The sequence below is a fragment of the Centrocercus urophasianus genome, unplaced genomic scaffold (assembly GCF_019232065.1).
Source record: "Centrocercus urophasianus isolate 14NV4802_14NV808 unplaced genomic scaffold, USGS_Curo_1.0 seq_21, whole genome shotgun sequence".
NCBI lineage: Eukaryota > Metazoa > Chordata > Aves > Galliformes > Phasianidae > Centrocercus > Centrocercus urophasianus.
In genome coordinates, this window is record NW_024884767.1 from 10,041,416 (window position 1) to 10,053,811 (window position 12,396).

Genomic DNA, 12,396 nt, shown 5'->3' on the forward strand with positions numbered 1-12,396 from the left:
TGGGAGAACTCAGTATCTGAGCAGCCATCTCAGATACTGCAATAGAGAGCCTTGTTTCTTGTATTACAGTTGTGCAGTGGAAATTCTTCCTCTATTTTTTTAGACACCACTTCAGCCAACAAGGATCCTCCCAAGAATATCTCCTACTGCGGAAATCCCTAAGGCTCTCAGGGAGACCACCATCTTGGTATACAGGCTATACAGACATCCATCAGCTCCCAGGGCTGTCATATTGTCCCATATGCTGGGACAATAGAACATTTAGCTTCCAGATTCCTGCTATCCTGCCCAGAATCTGCAAGTCCTACACAGTGTTCCTAGATCTGGGCAAATCAGGGAGAAAGAAATAATTTGTCTTTTTCTTCTTCTCACGTGGCTATTTATAACACACGGAGCTTCCTGGAAACAAATAGCTTACTTTATGCTAACTTGGGATGTTCTCCTTGCTGTTTTTCTCGTTCCAGACCAAAATAAGTAAATACACGTATGCACACATATATATTAGGACAACAGATTTTCCATCCAGCCTGCTTTCAAGGTAACCTTCAAAATCATCGGGCAAGAGGGTAGTGATCCGAGGAATAATTCCTGTGAGTTCTAAGCATAATCCTCAATATCAGGACTACAATTCTAGCAACACCTCTGCCAAAAAAATAAAAAAATAAAAAAAATCCACTATCCTGCAGCTATCTCATGCTTGCTCTACAGTTCTTTGTAGCTATTCAGAGCAAGAAGGCTCTGATGCACTGTATTACAGAATATTTACAAAAATGGACTATAGATACTGCAAAGTGAATGCTTTCTTTTGCAAAATACCTCAAAGTGATCATAGCATGTCAAGAGTCATGCTAAGACAGCTGCAGTTACAATGCCCAAAGGGAAGTGAATTTGGACACGGTGCTGTTAAGACTGCAGCAAACAGTTCAAGGAGGGTGCCTAGATAATTCATAAGTCCTTATTTTAGGATCTGACTTCTTTGATTGTCTCTAAATCCAGAAGAGAACAAGAGCTGCCTAAAGACAAGTGTATTTTTTTTATCTGTATGTGCTACATTGCCTCATATCTAATCAATATATGGAAGGCAACTTCAGATGTACTGCAAAATAAATGTGCTTTAGCTGAAAGAATAATGGTAGATGAGCTCAATAAATCTTCAGCATGGGAATGGCCTTTCATGAAGGCAGAATAAACATGTAAATAGAACCAAAACAAATACAAAAAAGGAGCAACCACAGACAGTGTTACCAAAAGTCACAGAGAGGCTTCTGGAAAGAAGTTGCATGTACAGTGTTATATTTTATTTTACATGTTAGATAAAAAGAGAGGTATGCATTCACCATCATGAACACCTCAAGATGCTACTGAGGTTACCAAGTTCCATGTAAACACACTCAATGGCAGAGGGATCAATTTGTCAGAGTAACCAAGAATTAAGCATCCTAATGTCAAAAATACAGCTCTAGATTATTTGAATGTTAGCCGAATTGCTAATCCTGAAGAAATTAAACTGACAGACTTTAATACAGTGAACAGCCTCATTCATCTGAACTTGTTTGACTCACAGGCCTTAAGAAGTCCCTTTCTATTATCTCAAGTGAGCTTCTCAAGTGAGCTTGGGCACGGAGTGCCAGTGTTACCTGCCAGAATTCTCCTTTGATCTGTGAGGGTCCAAGAAAACCCAAATGCACCAATACCTTTTTCAGGTAACCGAGCTGCAGGGTAGGCAAACACATGGCTCTCCTGAAGACATCTGAAGCGGAGGGTGGTGGATACATTACAACCTGGGATAGCTTTTCAACCTGTGGTGATGACTGCAGATGATGTTTTGAAGTTGGAATGCTATAGTTGGTGGTCTGCAGTAAGTACCAACTCAAACTGAACTGGATTTGATTCATTATACTGTGCATTCTACACAGCAAACAACTGCTTGTATTCAGCATTCATTATGTTTACAGTAACAAGATCATTGTGTGGTAAAATGCATGAAATGATATATGTTGAAAGTGTACTTCTCCCTCCTTTCTCACTTGCCCTGTGTTAACCTTGAGTCTTTGAGGACTTTGCTAGTCTGTAATAAGTCTGATTTCCTTTTTGTTTTGTTTAATCAAGCTCTGGAAAGACTGAAATCAATCTTAGGCAACAACTGTGAAACCCTTTATAATGGCATCTATCCAGCTGGAAAACTGGGTAAGAAGTATAGTCTAACTAGCAGTCAGAATCACAGAATCACAGCATGGTGAAGATGAAGGCATTTCTGGACTTTGTCTAGCCAATCCACTATTCCAAGCAGTGCCAATAAAGACAGATTTCTCAGAACCTTCTTCAGTCTGGTTTTGAATATCTCCAAGGAAGAGGTCTCCATATGCCTTCTGGTCAATCTGTTCCAGTGTTCTGCTACTCTCTCTGTAATAAAGCATATATATATTCAATTTAAAATTAATGGAATTCCTTGTGTTTCAATTGGTGTGCATTGCCTCTTGTCCTTTCATAATGTGCCACAACAAGAGTCTGGCTCTGTCTTCTTAACAACTCCTAGTTAGTTATATATGCACATTGATGAAATCCCCATGAAGCTTTTCTTCTTTGGGGTGAACGTTACCAGTTCTCCTAGCCTCTTCCCATAGAAGAGGTGCTCCACTCTTGTTATCATCTTCATTACTTTTTGCTGGACTCTCTTCAGTATTTGCATATGTCTGTTATCCTGTGGAGTACAGCTCTGGATGCAGCACTTCAGATGTCTCTTCCTGGGGCTAAGTAGAGGGGAAGGATCATCTGCTTTTAGAATCTGTCAATGTCCTCCCAAAGCAACCCAGAATCTCAGTGACGTTGTTTGTCACAAAACTACGTTACTGACCCACTAGGACCTCCAGATCCTTCTCTGCTGATTGGCCTGTGGCATATAAGGATGTTACTCTTGTCCAGGTGCAGGACTTCATTCTTCCCTTTGTTGAACATAATGAAATCTCTTTTAGTCCATTTCTCCAGCCTGTAAAGTTTTCTCTGAATGGCAGCACAACTTTCTGATGTGTCATCTACTCCTCCCATTTTTATATGATCAGCTGATTTGATGAGAGTGCTCTCTGCTCCATCATCCAGGTCATTAATGAAGATAATATACAGTAATTTTCCCAGGATACACCTATGGGGTGCACAACTTGTGGCTGGCCTCCAGCTGCATTTCATGGCATTGATCACAGACCTCTCAATCTAGCTGCTCAGCCAGTGTTCAATCCACCTTATGGTCTACTTATCTACCCAGCACTTCATCAGTTTCTCTATGATGATGTTAATGGAGGCAACTTTGGAAGCCTTATAAAAATTAAGATTAACAACCTCTGCCACTCTGACCTCATCTGCTGAGCCACTGATATCACCACACAGTGATCAGGCATAATTTCCCCTTCGTGTATCTTTGCTACCCACTCCCAATGCTCTTCTTATCCTTAATATGTTTGGAAACAATTTAGAAGAAGATTGGCTCCATTGCCTTTCCACTGATTGAACTGAGATGGACTAGCCTGCCATTTCCAAGGTCTTCCTTCTTGTTCTTGGAGGCAAGAATAACATTCAAATTCCTGTAGTCCTCAGGAACCTCTCCTGATCTGCATGTTCCATCCAAGATAATCTTGAGTGGCCTCACAATGACACTGATCAACTCGTTCTTCATCTGTGTGTCCAAAAGATTCTACAGACTTGTGCACATTCAATATGTCTAAATATTTTCCAAACTGATCTTTTTCTCTTGTGAATAAGAGTTCATTGCTGCAGAGTTTCTCACCATAAAAGTCAGATAAAATGGTTAATGTGAGCTTTCTTCAGCAAAGACATTGCAGGAGAAAAAATCGAGTAGGTGTATTTGTTTTTCAATATGAATACAAAGACATCCCTCAAGGTCTTGCATTAAGACATTTGCCCAGTAATTTAAGGTTCTCTCTAATTTAAAAGGAACAAAATAGCAAGAAGGCTGCCGTGAGTATGTGTTATGGTCACAATTTCAGTATAACTAGGATCAAAAAGCAGCTCTCCAAAACAGTAATGTTTATATAAAGAATTTAACAGGCTTCGATAGATAACAAATAACAGGCAAAACTCCTGAAAATCAGCATAACGGTGGAGCATTCCACCTATGATCCAAGGAACCTAATGCTAAATCCTTTTTATTAGTCACTTTTTTCAAGTTTGACACTGTAAATCAACATCAAGCAAATACGGCATGAAGTAACCTGCTAAACATTAAATATCTAAACTATAAATTAAAAAGGAATAAAATAATTAGTAATTTCATGATTATGAAATCTATGTGCTAAGATGCATGACTGAAGCATGAGTTTATGTGCACTGTACATATCAGTGATGTAGTTTAGTATTGTTGCGTTAACCTTCATAATGCTGATCTAGGCTAATGTTTGGTAAGATTTTTACTTGTGGATTCTTTTGCAAAAGGTTCTCCTGACTTCGCTATAATTCTGATCCTGCTTCAGAGAGAAGTATGTCACAATTTCAACAGCTGTTAGCCATTAAAAGAAGAAAGAAGTATACATCTAGCATTTTTTTCTTTGAAAGCTGTCACAAAGTGTTAATGTGATAAAATCTGGTGTTGTGGACATTATAAAGAGAAATAATTTACCAGTTATGATTTGCCGGAGCGCTTCAGCAAGTGCTGAAGCACTTGTGAATTGTTGTGCATACCCCAGAGTGTCCAAAAGAGTTGGACATGGCTAATGCGTTGTAACAGTAGTATTGTGTTATGCACTCAGTAACTGTGCAGTGAAAGCAACAATTGCTGTGTCATCAGAAACACCCTTGATAGAACGTCCTAGATAGGTTACTTGTTACGTTGATTTATTGATGAAAACTGTTGTTTTTGCAATTATAATGGAGCAGTTGCCAGGCTCAGGAATCTCACTAGGCTTATTGATCCTGAGGTGTAGAGAGCTGTTGGCACAAGCAACTAACTTGAATGTCTGAGCTCCAGAAAAGACTTCAGCAGTTATCTTTGCTCTGTCAAAATCCAAATGAGCCCACTGTCAAGCTTTTGGGGATGAACCAACTTAGGTTTCCAAAGTCACAGCAACAACACTTTAGATGCTCTTAGCATCATGCTTGCTGGACTAAGAAGCTGCTTCCTGTTCAAGCAAGAGAGTAGACCCAGGCCAGGCCAGGTACAGGGCAAGAAACCAGGGATCCTGGGTAATATTTCATTCCCACTTGTAATGTTCTATGCTGCTTCAGCTGCTTGCGTGGAATTTCTTCAATTATTTTCAACAATAATTTTTGGTTTCTTTCATAATCTATATCACTGTGAATGTCAGACCTTTTACTAAAGTTCTGCTCAGTTTGAATCCCTCCTGGCACGCTTTCATTTGCAAGACTTCTCAGTGTCTTTGTCTGTCCCAACACCACAACTAGCATTCTGCATGACAGAATAAGCTATGTACCATTATTTTTCTGAAGTTGCTGCTGATGGGTATTCTCTCCTAGCAATCCTGATTTTGGATAGAGCCTACTGTGATACAGCTATGTCCTGGAATCTCTGTGTTAACAAAATTGGATATTCTTTTCTGTTAGCTCAGTTCTCTGAAGACGTTTCTGAGACAGACACTGATGGGGTAAGCTCATTTGGCGGGCTGAATGCATCTGCTGAAGCAAGAATGCCAAGCAAGAAGAAAAGAGTTCAGCTGTTCAGGATGAGGAGAAAATGTTGGAGCAGATAAATGATGAGATGGCATCTGTATGGAAGCAGCTGAAGATGGGAGAACCCAAGAGGATAATTAATGTGCTGAAACAGGAGCCAGATGTCAATAGAGTCAGCTTCCCTGGTCATTTGAATGCTGATTCTGTAGTCTGTGTTGATGGGGAAGACTTGTCAGGCAGCCTGTTTGTGAAGTTCAGTATTGCCCATCTTAATCGCTTGTTAGGGGTACTTGACACTTTCCACTGCAGGTACTGTCAGCTGAAGAAAAAATAAAATTTGAGAATGGGTTGGAATGAGCCAAAGTTCCTTTTTTTTTTTTTTCATGGAGAGTCCTATTGCTGAACATTATCCTACCTGAAGTGAAATGATCTGCCAAAAACATCTAGGTCCCCTGCCTTGAAGTGAATGTGCACAGCTGGAGCCCTGCATGGGTGTCTGGGGCTCTGCTCCACCCCAGCAGCCCACGGAGCAAGGCAGGCTGTTATCAGGGCTTATGCTGGGCCTGCTCAGTGCCATGTGAAGCAAGTGGACTCAATTCTGGTGAAAGGAACAAGAGTGCATGTGATTATTTACTCACACACGTTCTGGGCCAGGCAAAATCAGAGATCACCTGAAAACATCTGAGCCCACCTTCTATGTTCTCCAATTGCAAATCAACCCCCAGATCACCAGAAAGCTGGTCTGAAGAAAGACACGGTGTTTGCTCTTTGTGCCACTCATGACCTGTGTCCTGTTCATACAGGGTGGCAGCAACTCCTACTCTGCTGCCTCCTGCCCTACTGCTGCCTGCACAACCCCATGGGATACAAGTCCTCTGCCATTTTCCACACACCTTTTCTGTACTCCTGCCAGGGTGAAGAGAAACTGGTTCAGCCTCTGTCAGAAACCAACAGAATAGCAAGCAGATCTGAAGCTCCCATTTCCATGAAGTCACGATCAAAATAAGTAACTCCCTGCTAAGCTCTAGACATCAAAGTGAAGGAAGCTTTGACAGGCAAGATGCTACACATACCGTTTCTATTTTAGAAAGCTCTTAAGGACACTGAGAAAGCTGCTTGTTTGCCATTCCTGTACCATCCTTGTTTTTAGCTAACATCGTCTGCAATTATTAAGTATCATACCATCAATAAATAAAGTGCCACCCAACACCCCTGGTAAGACAGAACAGATATAAGGGACTGCAGCTCCAGCCTCTGTGCCTCACTCCACCACTTGTAAGACAAGCACAAAAGGCAAAGTCGTAACTTTTGCACCTATAGGGCATTGATTAGGTTTGCAATAATAAGTAGTTATGCATGCATTAAAGGAGGAGGGACTAATGGTTCAGGACAGGCGCTTTTTTAAAGGCTTAAAATCAAACAGGAAGTGCTATTGTTAGCTTCTGTCCTACGCAGTGTGTTTCTTTACATGCCTTTACCCCTCTTCCCTTCGTAGGGCATGCCTCTTCCATGCATTTTGCCACTGGCTCTGAAAATTGAATCTCCAAGAGCCAAAATGCTTAATCATTTAAATGGGACTTACCACTTCCTTCAGAAGGACTGGGGAACAAGCACTTATTTCAAAACCACTGTTATGAATTTAGACCAGAAAAGATCCTAGTTTAATATGAATTTGCTGGTAGTAGTAACATCAGAAATGTCTAACAAGATAGTTTTTATGACTCACAGTCTCAGTGGATGTAAATCAAAATAGCTCCATAGAAGTTGATAAAGCTTTTTCACATCTGCTGAAGTTCTGACCACACAAGTTAGCAGCTATTTGCCAGTTTGCACTGATGTTCACTTTAGCTTTGTTTTGTATCAAGAATATACATACTTGCTGCTTCTTGCCACTACTATTTGAGTAATATTTATTTACTTCAAATCTTCAATTTTATTACGATGCTTTCTGTGCACCACTGCCGTACATGGAAAAAATACCCCACTTGACCATCCTCAAGGACCAAAACAATCCTTTTCCTCTTGCAATGTGGCAGTGTGAAAAAGACTTAGAGATGCCCACACTGATCCTTCATTTGGACAACCACATTCCCAAGCTGCTCAGTTTGCTCTGAGGAGAGCTGGAACAGTACATGTAGCATGATAGTTTTTGAAGGTGATGTCCATATGAGAGAAGACAGTCAGCTAACAGGGAAAGAAAAGTTATCCTGACTGAGCTTCAGGATGGTATCTGGGAAAATTGTTCTAACACCATCTGAGTGCCACAACGGGCAGCAGGACCTGCATGGTACATGGTGCTTCTGGTCCTTTCAACGTGTCATGGAAGTGTGCCCACCATGCTTGTGCAAAGACCAAGAAGATGACAGTTTTCTGGTGTCCTACCTTCCATAACAGCTTAGACTGTAGCAGTACAGCTCATATAACAGAGCTTGCTGGAAAATAGGCAAGAATCTCAGCCAGCCTTAAGTGGCAATGCTTTGACTTTTGGAAAGCTCAGGAGGATTTATATCCTTCAAGAACTGGAGCCATCAGTTAGATGCTTCTGTGGTAGCAGAGAGTAACTCCCAGCTGAGGTATGCCTCAGGTACTTCTGCCCAAGTCAGGCAAAGAAGCATGCCTTTTCTGGCTGGATTGTTCAATCGAAGAGTACTTGGGAAGATGGAGATATGCCCACTTCACTGTAGAACCAGTGAGAACACAGCTGGGATGCATGCAGCCAACCCAAGACAAGTGAGCTGTAGACCTAAATTATCTTTGCAAAGACTTTGAAAGAATCAGAAGAGCCAGTTCTCAGAGATTCCTTAAAAATCTCTCAGAAATATAGAGGAATGACTGGTCCTGTATGAACTTCTGAAGGATAGAGCAGGGACAGTACTAGTGAGGAGGAAATACAGAACAGTGTTTTTTGATGCACTGAAATTGATGTTCTTTATCAGAAAAAGGGGCTGTGTCATCAGCTGTGCTAAAAATGAAGTTCTCTGTGTATGTGTCAATATATGAAAGAGTGTTTTCTATTTTTAAACTATCACCAGTATATTTATTTAAAATATATGTGGTATAATCTGTTGATACATTATTTAACTGTTCCTTGATTAGCAGAATCTTCATGGAATTCACTCATTATCATGTAGGTTATGGGACTACAAGAGTAGTATCACATCTGAAGTGTGAATTAGCAAGTTCTGAACCATGGCTGTTTGGTCCATTACCCAAATGCAATATGCATCTTTCTGCAAGAGAGGGATTTGAAGTCACATTGCACAGATTCTCTCAGGCATTTTGTCATCCTTAAGAGGTGCCAACGATAAAGAATACTCCTCATTGAACCTCTGTCAGTGAATAACACTTGATGCTTCAGAAGAAGTCATGACCCTCCTGTAACAATTCATGCCTGCAATTTATAAGGACTTCCAAGAAAGTGCCCGAAGTTGTGCAATTAACAAGAAATTACTCCTGTGGGAATTCTGTTCCTCATCTTAGCTGGTGTTCAACTTGTCTATGAAAATACACACACTTTATTATTTTTATCTTAATTTGGTACGAGAATAAATTGTAATCATTCCTGAGACTGAAGAGGTGTATATATCCTATGTCAAGCCTCCATACAAGGAGAAGACAGACATGTGGTGTGCTATCTGGCAAGATAGTTCAACCGTCTGTGTTTCCTTTCCCTCTAGTCTTCCTTTCCCTTTAGTCTTTCCCTTTAGTGCGAGTGCTCAAAGTCCCACTTTATGTGCGCCGCCCTAGAACAATGGGATTTCAATGTCGGCCGGGTCCTACAGGCCCTATTAGAATACAAATTGCTAATCATTAGTGAGAAGATTAATGTGCTAAGAGTGTTTTTGAGCCACAGTGTGTATAGTTAGGGTCCAGTTGCCAATCCCTGAGGTAATATTAATTTTAAAAAATCTTAATGTGCAGCATTGTTGGCACTAGCGATTTTATCATGAGTCTCCTGGTATTTGGTGTTTCTTGTCAAGATCCACTTCCTGGAAACCCGAGCATCTTGGCTTGCATTTTGAAGCAGGCAACATTTTAGCTCCTACTGTAACAGTGAGACTGGAAAACATTTCCCAAGTATGCTCTGGAGACTCAGAAAGGCAAAGAAAAAGACCTTAAAACATGTTAATTAAAAAGAAAAACAAGAATTCTACAAGAAATCTCTTTTATAAAATTTTTCTGTGATTTGTATGGCTTGCATTGTGTTAATGGTGCAAAAATATGTATCTTGGAGTGTGATAAGAAACCCCCAGTGGTTCTGAGGGAAAAAAAAGATAAAACTGAACTGATTTTAATACCATAGCTACAGTGAGGTTGCTACTGTCCCCCTAACTGTAGCCATTTTGTACAGTTTTTCTTCATGGTTTATTTTTAACACTCTGAAATTTCGTATTTTTTCTCCTTGTAGTTCTCTTCTGTAGTATCCTTGGGGTTTACTTTTTCCTTCACTTTGTTCCTGCCCTCACTTGCTTTATTTTTTTCTTCAGTCTTGATGATGTCCTCAGACTTGATCCAGGTTGATTTACATCAAGGAAAAGCATGAAAGGCATAAAACAGACATAAATGGTACAGAAAGCAGTTTTCTTTTACTGTTATCTGCTGTGATCTAAAAAAGAGCCTGGAATAGTTAAGAAAATGTCCTGGACTTATCTACACTGCGCTGCAAGTGTCACTTGTTGAAGATTTCCTGTTTGCTGAAGGGAGATATTCCACAGGCCACCGTGCTGTTTTAGTAACTGATCTATTTCAATACTTCTCAGATAGACAGGCCAACAAATGTCCAAACAATTGGAAAGCTTGGCAAATGATGTTGAAAGCAGAGTACTGGACTTACACAGAACAATCTGCAGCAGTCCAGCATGTTCTTGCAGTTCTGGTTTCCGATAATCAGGTCAACTGGCTGCTGCAGCAAGGTTTGTCAAGACAAGGTAGCTGCTTGTCTGGGAGAAAGGAGGAGCCTGGATGGGGTCTGGAAGCAGGGAAGGCTCTCCAGGAAGCTTGTTCATCACAACCTGTGAATGTTATGTGTTCTCTTTCATCAAAAGACTTCGAAGTGATTTACAGAAGTGAATATAAGCTGCAATTTACAGAGAGAAAACTGAGGTCAAGAAATGCATCTTACTCTGCCCAGGGTCACTGCAGTCCCACTCTGCTGCTCTTTCCTACTTGGCAACAAAGCCTGCTGTTGGATGGAGAGGTGGGGACCAGGTAGTGTGGGCTGAGAATATGGTATGCCACCAGGGATGTGGCAAATAAGAGAGGCTAGTAAAGGAAAAGGGAAGGAAGGTAGGTCAGCAGTCACCAAAGACATCCAGGAGATGGGGAGGTACAGTGCATGTGTGGGAGATGGGGCTGAGCTAGCTTTATAGGCCAGGTGGGCCGGGTGAGGCAGGAGGAAGAGCATGGTTGGTTTAATGCAGAGTGCCCCTCTGTTCTCAGCCATTCGTGCACATTCCACTGGTGCTTGGGGATGTTTTTGCAAGCACTGGTGGGAATACTCTGAGGCACTGACTTGGAGCACCATTTCTTTATTCTCAAAGCCATGTCTTTGAAGAAAGAAAATTTCTGTGTTTGGTAGGATACAATTTATTTCCCCCTAACTTTGCTAGCATTTTTCTGGCTTCATTGTTTCTTGTCTTTTTTTTTTTTTTTTTTTTTTTCTTAAGCATGTTCTCTTTCTAATGCCAAACTTTTCAAAAGGAAAGCATGCTCTGCATTTAGTATCTTGTTCCTCTGCTCTAGATAACTTATCATTTCAGCCTGCCTGGAAATCTGGAAATCCTTATGCTTGGAACTTTATCATAGACATTTCCACTGCAGGAAGAGTGATCAGAACAACAACAGCATCTTGAAATCAAGGCAGAGGAAATAGATGACTGCACAGCTTGCTTTTGCTGTTTAGATATTCTGCACTTAATGCTTGATTCTCATCTATCTGTCAGATTCTTGGACAAGAACCACAAACTATACTGAGAACTTCTCTTTATGTGTTATGCTATCTGATCTGTCTGATGCCTGCTCATTTATAGCCCTGTGGAAAAGGTACAGCTTATGATCTCTTCCAGTAAGAAAGAGGTAGAGTTTTTGTTTGGATATTTTTATTTTTTATTATTTTTTTTTTAAAAAAAAACGCTGTCAGTCCTTGTGTGGGACATAACAGTCATAGGCACCAGAGCAATTCGCCTTCTGCTTTGCAAGCTACCTGAGCTTCTAGTGACCAAACCACTGCTTTGCAAATACATGGTCACCAGCAGTCACGGATGCACAGTGGTGACTGAGTATAGGAGATGTTTGCTAGTGTTATGAAATGTGGTGGAGTGAGAGTGCACACTGGGGATTTGTTCATTTTAGCAAACCTGGCAGAACCTTCCTGTGACCTAAATAGAATACCTTGCTCTACATAAAGCATGCATCAGGATATTTCCTGATTTATTCATGAAAGGTTTGCCTTACAAAGGCATTTGGAACTGTGTAATCTCAGAATACATGATACATATAGCTGGCTGCTCAGCTGGCATTTGCACAAATTGCTTTGATATATGGCTGTAACATATGAAAGCACAGTGAGGCCAATTTAAATACTTGATACTGGAGTAAACTGGTTAAAAGAGTAAATTAGATCTAACCTAGAGATTTTCCTGCTACTGCATAGAGAAGGCTGCTTTCCAGAATGAATAATTGATAAAGGGATGGGAGACTACACTCTAGTAAGCAATAAAATCCTCCAATATTAAATGGGCAGGGTTAAGGGCAGATCCATCA